Consider the following 14,632-nt stretch of genomic DNA (forward strand, 5'->3'; position numbering starts at 1 on the left):
CAAGTACCCTTCACTCCATGTGAGTGCAGTAAGCAGGAAGCTGTTGGGGTGTTGGGAAGGGGTCCTACTGTAGCATGATCATCCCATAGGGCTGAAGGTTTTTGCGGTTAGTTGGTTCAGGGGTTGGGTTTGCTGTGAAAGCTGGTGGAAGTTTCATACTGTGGAATAACACTATTGTTGTTTTCAAGTTTTATGAGACAGGAAAATTCTCTGTACCCAGCTTTTATCATATGAGGTTGGATCAAAGGCTGTAGGGAAACTTTGGGAAAATTGGAACAATTCTGTTTTCCATAGCATGCCAACCAATTAAATTAGACCTTTGCAAAAACATTGTTAATAGTATTATGCTAACTAAATGATGATAAAGCCAAGGGAAAAAAAAAGACTTATACAGATTAAGACAATATAATATAGAGGAGATCTGTATCTGTACACATCCATACCAGAAAATATAAGTAAATAAACATAAATACATTTCTTACTTAGATAACCACCCTAGGTATATACGCTTCACCTTTTTCAGTGTATTACTTGCCATGACATTGGCTTTTGTGGTCTGCAGCATTAATTCTTGACTTCTCTCTAGATAATTCTGCAGACAGATGTACTATATAGACATAACTGTTACAGACAGTGCACAAACACAATGGTGACATACTCTGCCTCAAAGAGTTTTCTGTCTAAAAGATGTTCTAGAACAGAATTAATGAAATGTATGACTGCAGAGCCAGAAAGGACTTCAGAAGATAGTATAGTCCAACTCCATGTATTAAAGCCAGCTAAAGTGGTTTGAGACCAACCACAATGGTATTTTTACATTTTCTTGAAAAGCTCTAATGAAGGCAATTATACAGCACTATTATACATATATATTTTTTTATATGCTCTCTCTTTCTCTCTCTCTCTCTCTCTCTCTCTCCATATATATATATATATATATGCAATTGTAGATTATCTACTGGTTGATCCAGAACAGCCACTGCTATACATAAATCAATACTTTTAAACATAAACATTTATATAATCAAATTCTGAAAATAAATCAATCTAATTTGCATCCAGGAAGACATATGTTTAACATAATAAATACATTATTGTTGTAAGGACGGACAAGAGATGAGCACGACATTTTTAAAAGATCTATTTATGCACGGGAAAATTGTTAAAATTTCTACCTGTAACCTTCTCTTTTTTAAGTGAAAAAATTAATTCTTTAAGCTTTCCTTTAATTTGTGTTTTCTAAAATCTGCAAGCAGGACAAACTTTTCAAACTGAGTCTTTAAAAGGATCAAGTAGAGCAGAATAATTACTTCCATTTTTTTAAAAGTATGACAGGCCTGTTCATTCGTCCCAGAACGACACTATTTAATTGACTCATCTGCAGTTTGTAAAATATTTTTGTTCTCACATACTTTTCTGCTGCATTGCTACATAGGTGGTTATTTTCTATCTATACATCTACAATTTGTCCCTCCCTTGCTAGGCTAGTTATCCCTCTTATAGAAGAAAATTAGATTTGTTCACGTAATGACAGACTGGGGGCAGGGAGGGGGCAGGTTGTGGGTGGACACTTATCAGTGTTTTATCTCAGCCCTCACATACTCATTCTCTGGTGTTTTATGCCAAAATTCTCAAGGGCATGAAGTAAGACTGATGATATTGTCATCTCTGACTTCTCTTTGGAGCTGAATGCATACTATTTCTTTTTTCCAGTCTTTGTAAATATCTATGAGATGATTGCCAGTGGTTTAGAGGTTAATTTCAGCTAACTGCTTGTGTAGAAGGAAAATCAATAATATCATAGTTCAGGGGAATGGCAAAATCAGAGAGCAGTTGCAGATTATCTACTGTTTGATTTGGAACAGCCACTACTATATGTAGAATCATAGAATGGTTTGGGTTGGAAGGAACTTTAAAGATCATCTAGTTCCAAGCCCCATGCCATGAGCAGGGACACCTTCCACTGGACCAGGTTGCTCAAAGCCCCTTCCAACCTGGCCTTGAGCACCTCCAGGGATGGCGCATCCACAACTTCTCTGGGCAACCTGTTCCAGTGCCTCATCACTCTCACAGTAAAGAATTTCTTCCATATATCTAACCGAAATTTCCCCTCTTTCAGTTTGAACCCATTATTCCTTGCTCTATCACTACAATCCTTGATGAATAGTCCCTCTCCTGCTACCCTGTAGGCCCCCCAACCTTCCAGATACTAGAAGGTTGCTATGAAGTCTCCAAACAACCTTCTCAGCTGCAGACAGGCCCAACTGGCTGAAACCTCCACTGTTTTTCACTCTCCCACAGGTGATTAAATATTCGTCCCCTAGATTTCCCTCTTCCTAATTTCTCCATCCTATACTGTATTGAAAGAAAATGTTACCTGTAATGGCAAATTAGTTGCTGAGATAAAGGTGTTTGGATTTTCCTGGCTCAAACCACTGCAAATAAATGGAGCCAGGCTTCACTCAATAAGGTCTGCACCTTCTGATGGAAAGTTCTGAGAGCCTTGTATAGACAGCCTTTCCCCAAAAGAGATAAATTTCAATACTAGTGAACTAGGAGAAAGTTGTCATGATAGGATTCTTTTCTGCCTGCTCCCTTGCTAGTCAAGTTGCTGTAAACAAGAGTCATTTTCCCCGTTGAAAGGTCCTAAACCTAAGGATGTCTTGTTCTAGCAGGGTTGTAGAGGAAGGCCCTTTGAGCCTCCTCTTGTATCGGTTTCACTGTCAGATGCAAAAAAGAGTGAGCCAGCTGGGAGACTCTCAGAGCTCAGCAGGACATTCAGACCAGTTCTATCCTCATCCTGCAATGGGGCAGGAGGGTCCCTGGACAGTCATTGGAATTTCCTAACTATGAACCTCTTCAGGACTTTCTCCACTCATTGTCTCCTGCAATATGTGAAATATGCCCTACAGGCCTGAGCTGTAGGATTCTGACATATGCCTGCTAATGCTAGGAAAACCAGCCATTCCTGATACAAAGGATGCAGCCAGAGGCTGGCTGGCTTCCCCTTTTCTGAACAGCACCATATTACCACTTGTTGAGAAATCATTTTTAATTAATAGATATCCTCTTGCTGTAATGGCCTATTAAAACTCACGGGTCTGCCATGTCAGATGTATAAAGAGTCTTTTTAATGGATTATTTCCTTTTCTCCATTTTTAATAACATGGATGATGAATAATCTACCTTTACTCCTATAGATTATATTTGTATGCTTTAAAATCTTTATTTTTCTTTGGAAACACATTGCACACATTAGTTCTACCTCTGCCACTGTTACTTTTTTCCAATTCTGCATACTCACATAGCACTAGGTTAGAAAATTCTCCTATTATTTATTTTGTTGAAAGTATGTGAAGGATAAACCTTTTAGTAGAGGACCTTTATAAGTCAGTATTTAAAGACCAATTAAAAAAGCTGTCACCATGGAAATAGAAAAATCAGCTAGTAGTTACAAACACATTGGTCATTAATTAAAAGAAAATAAGAACAAACACCAATGTACACAATTTTGTTTATCCTCCATTCTGACAATCTGTTCCAGAGACACCTTTTAAGGTGACATTTAAGCTAAAAATTATTTTCTTCTATCCAGTAGAACTTTCTTTTTTTTTTTTACCTTCAGCCATACACTTTTTCTATTGACAAGCTGCTTAGCTAAAGCCTTCTCTGTTCAAGGCCCCAGTACTTAACTCCATGTGAATCTTTTACAGCTTGAATGATTTGGAATGTGCAAAAATATACCTGCCTGCCTTCCTCCTTACCAAAAATCCACGCATAAATCACGTCTGAAACTAGAATAATTAATAATTCAAATCACTGTTTTAATGATGGAATGTCTGATTTGAATAGTTTATCATTTTCCACTTCCATGTTTTTGTTACTTCCCAAAAAATTTTGGATTCTCATTGATTGGCAATGTAGTGTTCATTTGCAGCAGAACACGGCCTCTACATTAATTTAGGTCTTCATTTTGATTATCAGTAAGATACATTCTCTACATGCACAATCACTTACTTAACATGGCATGTATTTATTCATGTCTAATGTTTATATTTTATGATGTTAGAAAAAAGTAACTGGTAATAAGAGTTGATTTATTTTTTATTCCTGATTAGTGTTAATCTATGCTCACATGCAAATTGGAATTCAAATATATTAAAAACATGCAGAATATTAAGGTAGTGTTTTACTAGCTGAATAAAATCAGCTGAAATACCCAGCTATGGGAATAAAAAGGCTTGTCAAAACAAAAATTCCATTTAAAATGTCACCTTGTCTTCTTGAACTGGCTGATTGTTCCTGGGCATTCCATCCTTCATAATGTTGAAGGTAATTTCATTCTGAAACTGGAGAAAACTAAGTTTCTCAGCTCCTTATCAGTGCATTATCAGCCTTGTTATCACAATCATAAAGCAGCTTCCAGTATCACAGGCATTTGTTGCAGCTACAGTAGGAATATAGTGAGGTCACTGCCAAATGTTATTTTTGGCTTTGGGGTATATGGACCCTTTTTTCAAGTGTAAGGAATATGCTCATTATCTGACAGCCTCAGGCCCTTCAATAGAAAGGGGAGTTCCTCTATTGTGAGAAATCTTTTTTTTTCTACCCAGAAAGAGTCACCAGTCTGAAAGTTACAGGTATCCTTGATTTGCTTACAAAACTGATCTGGCAAATATAGCAGATGACCAGCAGGGCCATCAGCAGCTGCCAGTAAGATATGTACACATGGTAGATAGATCTTAACTAAGCACACCACAGACTCTACCCTTCATACAGGCCTTATCTTCCTGCCAAGTCCCTGCCCACTGAGAAGTCTGGGCAATAGGAAAATATTTCTAGGAAGCCACACAAGCTCAAAGACCACAGTGTTTACAGTTTCTGATTTGCACCAGGGGCAGCCCCATAGACTTAGCCCCAAGAAATCCTCTTCAGTCATTACTTTGTTCAGATTTCACCTTTCCTTCCAAGATCACTCCTACTCATTCCGCACTTGCACCCTCTCTTTTTGCAGGTATGTATCATGTACTTAAGGAAGAAAGTGATTGCACCGTGTAAGCTTGTGAGGTAACTGCTTGTATACAGACAACCAAATTGCAGAATACCATAGTTAAGGTGCAAGAGGCAAGTCTCTTTTTCAGAACTGAAACTGTGTGGTGGTGAGCCACTCAAAGGGACAGATTCACAGCTAGGACTGAAGTCTTGATACTGTGGTAGTTGTATGCCTCCTTTGAGTCATGACTGTCAAAACTGGCAGAGAGCTCTGCAGTGCCTCCCAACCTGACAATGAAAAAAGACCTTCAGGGAGCGGCTCCAAGGTACATAGGTGAAATTCCAGCTCCATCCCAAATTCTGGGAATACCTTCCCCTTCTCACACCAAGCAAGGGCCTTTCACAGACAAGAGGAACAGTGCCAATGGTAGATGGTGATTTGTTTATACCAGTAACAAAGATTATGACAGCAATGTGAGAATAACTTTTTAGGAGGAAATTAGGGTTCACACAATATGATTTTATTATAGTTTATATGGTTATTTGCAGCTTTTTCATAGCAGGACTGTTTCACGCTACAGAAATGCTATCTTTTGTTACAGCACTCCCCAATTAGACTTCTTGAAAGCTTGCACACAAAACACTGGCCATCATCTACAGGCTGAAAGAGATTGGCAAGAGGGTGTTCTCTGTGAGAGGTCCTTAATTGAGGAGCTGGCACATCACCCTGAACTGAAATAGCTTCACGGGCATGCTGCAAATATTTTCCTATTGCCCAGACTTCTCAGTGGGCAGGGACTTGGCAGGAAGATAAGGCCTGTATGAAGGGTAGAGTCTGTGGTGTGCTTAGTTAAGATCTATCTACCATGTGTACATATCTTACTGGCAGCTGCTGATGGCCCTGCTGGTCATCTGCTATATTTGCCAGATCAGTTTTGTAAGCAAATCAAAGATACCTGTAACTTTCAGACTGGTGACTCTTTCTGGGTAGAAAAAAAAAAGATTTCTCACAATAGAGGAATTCCCCTTTCTGTTGAAGGGCCTGAGGCTGTCAGATAATGAGCATACTCCTTACACTTGAAAAAAGGGTCCATATACCCCAAAGCCAAAAATAACATTTGGCAGTGACCTCACTATATTCCTACTGTAGCTGCAACAAATGCCTGTGATATTGGAAGTTGCTTTATGATTGTGATAACAAGGCTGATAATGCACTGGAAATAGATCACACTGGTAAAATAAGATCTCTTTGTTTTGGCTGACAGATATCTCACAGAAAAAGCAGAGGTTTTCATATGCTTACACTAGGAGATTGTAACAACATTTATAAACTACATGTATTAAAAAACAGTCAGTCCTGGTTTAACTCGGGCCTCATAAAGACTGTGCTGGAGGGGAGGAGCAAATGCGTTCAACCATAGCTGGACTGCAGAATGTAAGCCATGCATTTCACTGGCTTATGCTAATGGGACTGGGAGCCTTCTTTGAATGCACCCCCAGAACTGAGAAACTTAACTACATATTCCCAAAGACATTCCCAAAGACACATGGGCATTACCTAAATTTCAGTAAGAGCTGGATGATCACACATTTTTGAGGATTCATATCCCTAAGCCTTGCTCTTGAGGATTCTGCCCCATTTCAAAGGATTGTAAGGGATACTTTCTAAAAGATGCCTTCATCAAAAAAAAACCAAGTCTCCTCAGACAGGTGATGAACAGCCAGAAGATACAAGACTGATGTAATCTGCTTCTCCACTGTCTTCCATCCTTTCTGGCTGGCAGAGGTAGGGTGCAAACTAAATCTCCCAGTGGGCATGGCAAGACAAACATGCCACAGTACTTCAGAAGCAGCTGCCCTTTGGAATTTGTGGCCCACTAGGAAAACAGTGAGGGAATTATGTGGCAATACCCAAAAGTCACTAGCAGAAATTTGGTTAAATGAACCTCAGTGAAATATGGATATGTGGTTGTGGAGAGCCATTCTCCTTCAGAACTACCCCTTTCCTCCACACAAATGCTTCTGAATCCTGAATCAGGACTCTCTAATACATAGAAATGTTATGGGACCTCCTGCAGGATCCAAAGAAGAGGACAAACCTGTATTTATTTAGCCCTCAAAAATATTTTTAATCCTTTTCTTTAACCTAAAGCAATTTTCTAAGACAAACTGGAGAAGTGTTGAATGATACACTGTATCATGCAATGATATACCATGCGATGTCTATCAGTACTGCACTATCCACCTGTTTTGATTTATTGAAAATGTTCATTAATCACTTCACAGGCTGCTTCATTCCTCCAGCGAAGGTTATTTATTTATGACTAGCTAGAAATTCCAGCTCAGAAGTCCCGTTTGCCTCTTTTTTAAGGGAACACACAACCAACAAAGTAACATGATGCTGTTTCTTAAGATCTCTGGGACCAATCTCTATCCAGATCCTTATGCATAGGGAAAAAATTAGCTGCTATTGTATCAGTATATACCCACTATCAGCAAGCTGAGTTTTTACTAAAGCTTTATCAGAAATAAACCTGTAGTAACAGTAAATCAGATAGTGATGTATATAAAAGATACTTGTTCTGATATGTCACATTTTGTGCCTTATGCTGTGCAGCACCTTCTTACACAGCTTGTAGTGGGCACCCACTCTCAATGAAACAAATTCAGTGGGAATTAGGTCCCTAACTACCTTTAGATATTTGCACCTCTAAACCAAATGAAGGGCAATACTGGAAGAAAAAGATACTATTCTACATCAGGAAGAGTGACAAAATCTGACTGTTAATCTGAATTTGAATTAAAATTTTATCTTCTATAGATGTTTTTTTCCTATCAGATGATTGATTTATTTGAACGCCTGCTTTTTCTTCTGCATTCCTAGTTTGACCAGTTTTATAAATATAACATTTTTCACATGCAAATATACATTCAGGTACAGTTGTTCTTCAATGCACTGTAATTCTGTTGACCCATCTTCTTGAGAAAATGCCCTACAACAATCTAGATATGCCTTAATCTTTGGCATAATTGGGATAATATATCATAACCCACAGGTGTCCAAATAAAAACAAATTGAACTGATAGCTTTATGTATGAAATATTCAATAAATATGAAATTTCCTGCCTAAGTTTAATCAATGCTGAAAGCTGACCATTATACAGAGAAAGCATTTACACAAATAAATCAGCTGTATAGCCCAAAGTATTAAGTACTGGTGATGAAACTCATAACATAAAATGTTATGAAAAACTGTTTGAATAGACCTAAAGGGGAAAAAAATCCCACATGAAAACTATTCTCTATTTGTTTTTCAAGCTAACTTCATTAAAGTGATTCTCGTGTCAAACTCCTGTCTTAGTCTGCACTGGTCACCCACGTATCAAAAGTACTGCACACATGAAAGACACAGAGACAAGCCATCTCCTAGCAATCTACAGGGTTTTTCACTGAGTTCTAACCCCAATCTGACACCAACCTCCTCAGCAGCCTTGGACAAATCAGCTGAATGGTTCCTATTTATCTACCTTTTGTGGGATTGTAAGGGAAAATTAATGCTTACTGGAGTGCTCAGTGAAGAAGTGTGCACTTGAGCTCCACACAATTTCACTGTTCCTAGTCCTACCATTTCCTCCCTCAATCCAAGCATTGATTTTTTCATTACCAATATAAAGGCAGGAGTAAAGCCAGAACATATGGCACTTTATGGTAGAGTATTGTTTATAAAATTGCACTTCACAGCTTGCATGTGACAAGCACACTTGTCAAAACCTGCCTAACCTATATATTCACCTCCAAACAATCTTCATGACCCTGCCATACACAGTTACATACTGGAAAGGATTTGAAATTTTTAATTATTTGCTTAAGTAAATTTAAAACTTGTCTATGGCCTCAAGCTGTTTCTGGAAAAAAACAAACAAACAAACAAACAAACCAAACCAAACCAAACCAGCAAAATCTTCAGATACACTTTATAGAATTAAAAACCATGGAGATTGCAAACTGGTTTATACTCTTAATATTTGCATGATCATTCATTTTTAATTTAGCTAAGATAAATAACTGAAAAGGTTTTCTCTTTTAAAATGAATGTATGTGACAGTCTTTTAAAACTGGCAGTTTTTTCCTTCATGTATCATAATACCTGGTTGTCTATTTTTTCCTCAGTGCAACTATCAATGATGCACTTATCCAAAGTTCCCCAATAACATATGCTTGTATGTTAGGCAGGTACAGAGCGTTAAATCTGAATAAAACAGAAGAAAAGAAAGGGTGTGAAGATTATCAGCAAAAACTTAAGACATAAATTGCATTTGCTGTTCTCTACAGAGTTTTCCTACTTGCTTCAAAGATTCACTCACGCAGTTCACTACGTGTAATGTTTTAGAATCTGCCACAGACGTTAAATTTGAATACTCTGACACCTAAAGTCTGCTGCCCTCACTAGCAGATACTCTTTTTCTTAGCTACCACCAAAATGGGTACACGGAGCTTCTCTGCCCAGAGCCTCCACCACAGCACGGAGTGAGTGCATGACTCCCCCGTCAGGCTCTCTTCAAATTCAGGCTGACAACTCTGCATTTACAAAATATGCTCCATCTTGTAAAGGTTTCTTTGAAACCCTAATAACAAACAAACCAAACCAAACCAATCTGAAAATCGGTAGAATAACTGCTCCCTTATATTACTTTTGCTTACTTGCAATCCTTTAGGAAAGCAATGCTTTTGGAAGCCATAAAATGAAAGCTATTCCTCAAGGAAATGTCATGTCATCACATTTTCAAAAGCCTCGCATAGAAAGACAGAGATTTAAGACAACAGAGTAAAGTCTTTGTTTAATCCAATTAGCGTTTAAATATTTTAATCAATAAAAGATGACAATCGGACTGGGCTAGATGCCAACTCCCTGAGAGCCATGCCTTTTGTCACACATATTTGCACTGCTGTGTTCCTGAACAGTAGTAAACACACCAGAACAGTGAAGGTCCGTGACACAATGTGGGAGCTGCATAAACTTAGAATCTTTACCTTCTATGGCAGCAAAAGGAGCAGCAGAAAATTAACAGTAAAGTAATGGTCTGATTATGATACAGTTAAGATGCATGTGATGAGACCCATTAGCCAGTAGAAAATGGCAACTGCGAGTTCTGTCTGTTTGCATGGGACCTGAAACAGTTAACAGCACTGGTATTTAATCATCATAACTGTGATGAGGCAGGAGAAAATCCTCCTCAACATTTGTTTTCCCAATGGCACTTGGCAGATGAGCATACAGCAAGTGCATTTGCTGGAAGCGCTAATGCTTAGTGAGTCACTAACATTGCTAAGTTCAGTTCGCATCTTTTAGTGCAAAAGAGAGAGACGGAAAGGAAGGAGTAGTTTTGAGAAGTTTTCTGCTAGAAAGCCAGTCTGAAAATGTCTGCTTAATTAGGTAGTTCTTTGGTCACCAATTCAGCAGTGCCTGAAAAATCTACTTGCTATTTTTCACAAATGAATGGCATCAAGGCCAAAAAAAAAATAAGTGTCGGTAGTGTCTTTGTGCACCGTGTAACAAAGTAATCTTTACTAGCAATACCCACATGGAGAATACTTCACTCAGCTCTTTCTTCAGTTTCTTGGCAAGATGTCAAATTCTTCCAGGTTCCTTCAACACAGCTGTTCCTGTTGCCCTTGAGTGGGCAAAGCACTCCTTGTCAACAGTGAACTCGCATGTCCTGCAGGCGTTAGCCAGGCATGAACGATGAACCCACGTATATATCATGCAACTTCTGCAAAGTGAACTATGTCCCCCACCCATAAATGCTGATGAAAAATCAGTTTCTGATGAATTTCAGATGACAACTGAAAAAAAGCTCCCCCATAAAAGCACATGTCTGGGAGGAAGACCAAAGGTTCAAAACCAACTGGTCTTCACAAGAGGCAGATCTATAATCCTCACCAAAAGAAACATTTGGCTCTGTTATTTGTAAGGGCTGTCATCATGCCTGCTCAGATTGTCCAACCAATTCTGCTTATTGGGAAAGCAAAAATATTTTTGCTTAATAGCACACCTCAGCTGTGAGGCAGCAAGGTGTTTATTCTCTCATGATATCCAGGGCGAATTTTCCTGCTGCCAGTATTCCGTTTTGCACCTGGCCACTTTTTTTTTTTTCTAAACCTGTGATCTGGTAAGAGACTCCAAGCAAAAAAAAAAGATACATTCATGATCCCACGCTGAGCCAGTGTCCACTGAGTAGACAGTTCTAGGAAACAACAGGTAGGTCAGTGCCTGAGCAGCAACATCCCAAAAACCACTCCTGGATTCTCCAATGTCCAAGGCAAGTGACAGAAAGGGGCCCATCTTCCGGCCATATATACTTACAGGAGATCAGGAAGCCCAGTTTCAATCCAGGGAAAGCAACGGCTTGTCTGAGGGGGTTTTAAAAGACTTTATTAGCTCCAGAATCTTATTCTCAGCATAGAGGCCCTATCATAAACTAAATTTTGTCATTCCAGATGTAAAGAGCCACAATTGGGCTCTAGGCTTGCTGTCTTTCAATGAATAATGAATCTCTCATGCTGGGGAATCTTTCTGTGTTTGGGAAACTTATAGCTTTGTATTAGGAAAATAAAGCAACATGGCTCATTGTACTACTTTGAGCAGCTGCTTAATTGGGTTTTAATTTTTGCACATACCTCTTATGTCCACTGATAATACAAAGGCCTCAATCACTTTTGCCCACAATTATGACGGTGAGACTGGCAGAGGCTCCTGGCCTAAGCACCTTTGGGTGGAGCAACATCCAGCTTGTACAGAACTGGAAGATTTGTGCAATCTCAGGCACTGCAGAGAGATGGGCTCATGATAGGATTGATAACAGAACAAGCATGTAGGTGCAACAGACTTACCATTGGAAGCTTCTTTTGCTAAATAAGAGATTGTGGTGCAAGACTAGGCCACATTCAAAAAAAACTGAATGCAAAGAGGTTCAGTGACATCCCTGTACGTAAGACAAAGTCTTTCCTGCTATTCTTCTGATAATGAAGGACCAGAATTAACCTAACAGGAAAAAACCCCATCACGTTTCCACAAGTAAACAATTAAAATAGTCCTCACGCTCTGGAACCATATTGCCAAATGCCTGTCCTTGGATGGTTCTGACTCCAGCTCTGCAGCAGGAAGAGCAGGATTAAAAAAACAAAACAACATAGGGAAGAATGAAAGAACACCCTGACACAAGAAGGACCCTTCAATAGTTCAATTTTCAATTTTCATCTGATTGGCTGCTACAGGCACAGCAATATTTATGTAGCTAATCCGTTCTTTTCTCTCAATAACGTGCACCAAAATGTTGCTTATCCTTACCTCAGTAATAGCTCTGACCAATGAATATGCAGGAACAGCAAGGGCAGTACAGGAATTCAGCAGTACCAAGGAAAATTCTAATCCTACTAAATCTGGCAGCACAAATCTCTTATGTAACCTATGATTTAGAGGACAGGCTGATCATCTGGGAATATTACTGTGTTCTTCTCAGTACATTAAACAAAACTGGCAACTTTCCATTACAAATTTTCTTTTGTTTTTCAATGCATAATATCTCAGGAAAGGTGTCCCATGCTTACAAAACACTTTTAGTATCAGCAACATGCTTTTATATGACAATTCAATTATAAGGAGGGTGCATATAATTTTAAAAGCTACCTTTAAGTGCTTCTTTGCCAAGACAGCCTTGAACTGTGGTACATCTCAGAGGTTCAGGAGGTGGCTTGTGATTTAAATTTAAAGCAATGAGACTCCAAAGTAATGCCTGGAAAATGAATGTTTTCTGAAAGTCAACTGTTACATCAGCAAATTTTACAGATGTCAGGAACTGAAACTCTCACAAGGCTAAGAAGATTTGAGGGCTACAGGTGGAAGATCCTGAGCATGTACAAACCCCTAGAAAAACAAGACACTCTTTGTGTCCACCATTAAAAGCCCACCAAAATAAACAACAAAAACACATTCCAACATGCAAAAGCAGCTGCCCAGTAACAGGATACAGGTGCATAAAAGCTCAGTTCACAAAATAATTATGAACGGAGTATCATATTATTTAAATCCCCGCTGTTCTTAAATCAGTTACAAAATGAGGTAAGAGTTCATTCAGTGCCAATACTTACAGAGTGCAACAAACATTCAATTCATACCATGTATTCAAGAATTACAGTGACATGCTTTTGAAGTAGAGATATTGGCCAGTTTCAAGAAGACAAGAAAAGAAGTTTTATTCACAGAATAGCAAAAATTAGGCAATCTTAGAGCACACACCCATAAAGGGTAAAGAATTCAGAGAATATTGGAGAATCTGCCACCTGAAATTGTCACGCACTCCTCACAAGTACTTGCTGCAAAACTTGAAGCCAATTATAGACATTTCCTTTTGCCCCATACAAAGGATGTGTCATAGAGGTATACACTAATATTGGAATTCCTTGATGTGTTTGGAAACAAGTGGCCAGCACCAAGATATCACCAGCTAGCTAATCCATGTACCTCCCTTCAATTGTTGCAATAGATGAAGCTTTTAAAACAAAAAGCAGCAGCATTCCTCTCTTCTTTTGGAAAACTCGGCCAACTCCACTATACTGACAAAGCTTCTTAGTAAACACACAATGCTGAAAAGAATGACCCCTTTAGCAACTGCAGGAAGCTAACAAATTTGGAAGAAACGTGGGTGACAAATGCTCAATAATGCATAATTAAGGGTGACAGGAAATGTCAAACCACCCCCTTTAGAGGGCTACTTACAGTGCAACTACAGGGTGGCAGGAGCAAAGAGCATAACTTTATGCACAGCATTCTCCATTTGGTCCCATAGAAAGAACAGCAATTTTTCAGTATCCAGTAGTCATGCAGTTTTCTCAGTAAAAATATGAACAAAAGGAAACCTAAAATGTATTCCCAGGGAAATTCCCACTGGTAGTTTTTCTGGTAAGAGTTGAAAGAAAATTGCAAAAGCATGAGACTGCCAAGAGAAGGTTGGTGGGAGGAGTAAACACTTAAATAGGTCTAGTTAAAATGGCACCATGAATTAAAGAGTACCATTCTTTTCCTTTAAAATGCATGCAAAGGGAATAATTATGCTCCATAACAGAAATTGCTTTCTTAGGTAGAAACTAAGCGAAGGACAAGTCATACACAGCCTGTCATACTCAGAGATGCTCAATTCAAGTCTTGTATCAAACCAGTGCTGAAGACAAGGCAGCCTGCTTTCAGCTTTTGACACATATATAAGCTATTACATCAAATTCAAGAGCAAGTTTCAAACCAGGTATTTAAAAGCCAGACCAAATTAGGAAATTATGAGACTGAGACACTTAAAAATCGATGCTCATTATTTTATTGCCTTGGGCCACCAGATGCCACACATAAAGCCTCCTTGGAGGCCAACGAGGGAATAGCTGATCAGCATGTGCCGGGTTTGGCTGGGTAGAGTTAGTTTTCTTTGCAGTGGCTGCTATGGGGCTGTGTTTTGGATCTATGCTGATCACAGGGTGGAAAACATAAAGATGTTTTTGTTACTGCTGAGCAGGGCTTATACAGAGCCAAGGCCTTTCCTGCTGGCAAGGAGACTGGCGGGGGGGGCATGGGAGGTTGGGAGGAGACACAGC

This window comes from Empidonax traillii, unplaced genomic scaffold, assembly GCF_003031625.1.
Source record: "Empidonax traillii isolate 1590-97213 ecotype Southwest subspecies unplaced genomic scaffold, ASM303162v1 scaffold1137:size187146, whole genome shotgun sequence".
NCBI classification, from domain to species: Eukaryota; Metazoa; Chordata; class Aves; order Passeriformes; family Tyrannidae; genus Empidonax; species Empidonax traillii.